A 4,016-nucleotide genomic window follows, 5' to 3' on the forward strand; every position below is an offset into this window, starting at 1 on the left:
GGATAAAAGACAAAACATTTCAACAAGAAGAATCTGTCCAGAGGGCCTGACTCAACCTTGTTAGATTCATCTACCTGGATTATTGAACATGCATCAGGACAAGTAGAATACATGTATTACATATTCAGCTTTTGGTACTGGCAGTGTGGACAGGAACCAAGTCCTGCTGGAAAATGAAATCAGCATCTCCATAAAGCTCGTCAACAGAGGGAAGCATGAAGTCTCTAAAATGTCCTGGTTGATGATGTGTTGACTGTGGACTTCGTAAAACACAGTGGACCAACACCAGCAGAGGACATGGATCCAAACCATCACGGACTGTGGAAACTTCACACTGGACTTCAACAACATGGATTCTGGGCCTCTCCACTCTTCCTCCAGACTCTGGGACCTTGATTTCTAAATTACATAAAAAAATTAATCTGAAAAGAGGCCGTTAAGACCACTGAGCAAGAGTCCAGTTCTTTGTCTCCTCAGCAGGTAAGACACTTGTGACGTTGTCTTTGGTTCAGGAGTGGCTGGACTTGAGGAATGAGACAATTGTAGCTCATGCCTAGGAGTTAATCAGCTGATCAAGGTGTGACACCAGGAGTTTACAATATTGAACCTCTTCACAATATTCCAATTTTCTGAGAAAATGAATTTTGCTTTTTCATTATTTGTAATAATAATAATAATAATGTCATCACAATGTCAGCACTGTATGTTTCCATACAATGGCGAAATTAGTCTCTGCATTTAACCCATCCACCACCAGGTGGTGCAGTGGGTGGCTATTAGGTGCGCCGGGGCGGGGGGGGGTTATTTTGGGGGATGAGGTGTCTCTGGGCAGCACACCACGTGATGTGCAGTGACTGGGGATCGAACCTCCGACTTTCGGGTCCCAAGCCGGCTGCCCTGCCTCTACACCATAAGTTATAACTGTCAAAATTACAAGAAATAAAAGCTTGAAATATTTCAGTCTAATGAATTGATCTATGAAGTATGAGTTTCACTTTCTGAAATGATAAACAAAGAAAATTGGCACATTTTCACAATGTTAATTTTTTTTCAGATGCACCTGTAAATATCAAGAGAAGACTCACCAAGACTCAAAAACACCCACAGGCTGCAGTTCAGTTTTTGTGCACAGGCAATTCTTTATTAATGTGTAGAGTATGAAAAGATGATGTGCACATGAAAAATTACAACCTCTGACTGATGTCTACAAAGACAAAACTGTCAAAAGTGTGACCTGTAAGTGTGCACCTGTACTGCCTGTTACGGTCCAGTTTCATGGACAGTAGGTGCAGGCTGACCTGGACTGAGCACTGGCCCAGCATGTTCTCATTAAGCAGCCTCAGCTGGAGGGTCAGTGACCAGTTCCAGGCTGATAACATGATCAGCTAAAGGCTCGCCTCCCCTCCCCCCCCCCCCCCCCCATCTCTTCATCTGATGTCTGTGTTACATAGTTGTGGCCTTCTATAAAAGTAAGAGCAATCTTCTTCAAGTTCTGGGCCTCTTACCATCATTTACACATTTTAAGAACTTAAGGCTGAAACCTGCTAATCTTGCTTGTCAATTAATTCAAGCTTTATTTATACAGATTAATCCCATTGAGTCTCGGGGACTCATTTACAAGAGAGACCTGGTTTTAACAAGGAGTGATGGCAACAGTGGACAACAATAGACAATCATAAAAGGATGCATACAAATTGAGAATAACAAGTGAAAATAAAATGGTATTTAAAAAATGTAACCCCCCCCCCCCCAAAAAAAAAAAAAAACCCTGCTAAATTAATAATGCATCTTATCTCTTAATCACACTGACTGAATTTTTCAGATTTTTTTTTTTTTTTTTTTAGATTAACTTTTTTTTTCTTTTCTTTTCTGGAAACCAAAGAAATCTTCCAGAATCCTAATGCATTCATTTGACCAAATCTTCTGGTTCATCAATCTAAGACCATCTAGAAGAGTATAAACCATTCTGATAAGAACACGTCAAGGCAGATGCTTCTATAAACACTGTACAAAGATGGTCTCCATAGACAATGGCTGAGGAGACTATCTTGGCTGAAGAGAAAACCATAAATTCAGCGAGGAGACAAAATTTGAGTGATTTGGAAACTTGTGGCTAAGTTTGTTAGGCTCCACATCTACTTAACTATTATATATTTTACTACTTTTGTTTACCCTGATCTTTGCTGTACTGGGAGTAGTCTAGCTTTGTCATAGACACAAAGGATAACCTTATTCATTCACTCAGTAATCCAAAGCCACAAATGGCAACATAAAGGGAACACCCTTATTTTTTGACTTTTGCTTCTTTTCGTGAGGCAAACGAGAAAGGGTCAAGGACCAACATGCAAACATGTCTGAGTAGACAAAGGGAACTGTCTGAATTATCTATGAATTAAAATTCTCTTAATTCTGAATTAAAATTTTACAATAAGCTTATAACTAAAACCAATAAATAATAAATAATAAAACCAACTGGTTTTAAAACCAAAGCAGACATGTTCCTGTTTTGAGCATTTTACATTGCTTTATAATGTAGCGGTTTGTTTCATTTTTCATATAATTTCTTGTATTTACATTTTTTATGTATTTATGATTGCCCAAGTCTGTACCTCATCCATGATCTTTATTTAAAACAGATCGCTCTTGCGACTCAGTGTGACTAACCTATAAAGGTTGAATGAATGGATGAAAATTAATTTTGCCACTTTCATTACAAAGGAAATCTAAAATCAGTCATAAATGTGTTGTTTTGTTCATAAGTTTGAGGCTGATATTAAGACGCAGCTCTTGATGTATAAAAACTAATCTCTTGTCTGATAAGATTGCCTTCATCCTCTAAAAGGGCTGCAAAGTTACACTTGCCGTGGTTTGATCACACCTTTTGTTGCGTTAACAGTCTGCGGCCAAGCAAGCAATCAGTTTTGAGCCTGTGGTGTTGCACAAACAAGCTCTAATGAGTATGGATTTTAAAAGAATGAAGTTGCATCATTGCAAAATTCAAGGAAACCATAATACATTTAAGTCTTAATGGATGTAAATATTTGTCATTGATATAATGGAATTTTATATATACCATACCACTTTATTTATAAAGCACTTAAAACAGCAACAAGGCCAACCAAAGTGCTGTACAGACAAAACAGGTAACACAAAAAGCAAAATATGAATAAATGAAATGAGGTAAATCAGAATATAGACATAAAAACGATGCAGATAATGACAACAAACCAGTGTGGAGCATACAGGATCAAAACACAGATCATCTTGTGTTGAAAGCTACTGAATAGTAGTGAGTTTTTAAACGGGACTTGAAAACCGAGAGGGAGGGGGCCGGTCTGACAAGCAGAGGTAACTCGTTCAAGAGTCTTGGTCCTGCTACAGAGAAGGCCCCGTCACCTCTGCGCTTAAGACGAGTTCCTGGAACTGTGAGGAGCAACTGGTCCGCTGACCTCAGGGAACGTGGTGGGACATACGGTTGTAGCAGATCAGAGATGGGGAGGGGGGGGGGGGACACTGTTCAGTGATTTGTAGACATACATGAGTATTTTGAACTGGATTCAAAAGTGAACCGGTAACCAGTGCAGTGAGGCCAAAACTGGTGTGGTGTGCTCTCTTTTGCCTGTACTGGTTAAAAATCAGGCTGCTGCATTCTGGACCAGTCGTGCAATGGAGGTCTGAATGATACCAAACAGGAGTGATTTACAGTAATCAAGCCTAGATGTAATGAATGCGTGTATTACTGTCTCCATATATGATAACAGGCTTGTTCCGAACGTAGTGAGCAAAGTGTGTGAAGGGCCGTACAGGAGCACCAGTGAAAGGAGCTAAAATTGAAGACTGTGAATCAATGAGGTACAAGACATTTTTATTTTGAGGTCCTCATATTTACAACAGTTTGCCAAAAGCAATGTATCGATACATGTCAGGAAAATCGGTACCTGATGTTGGAAATTTTAACTGTCAGTTGAAACAATGCCTTAAACAAAGACAAATGAATGAACACCAGCCTATGCAGC

The sequence above is a fragment of the Nematolebias whitei genome, chromosome 8 (genome assembly GCF_014905685.2).
Source record: "Nematolebias whitei isolate Nwh7 chromosome 8, NemWhi1, whole genome shotgun sequence".
NCBI classification, from domain to species: Eukaryota; Metazoa; Chordata; class Actinopteri; order Cyprinodontiformes; family Rivulidae; genus Nematolebias; species Nematolebias whitei.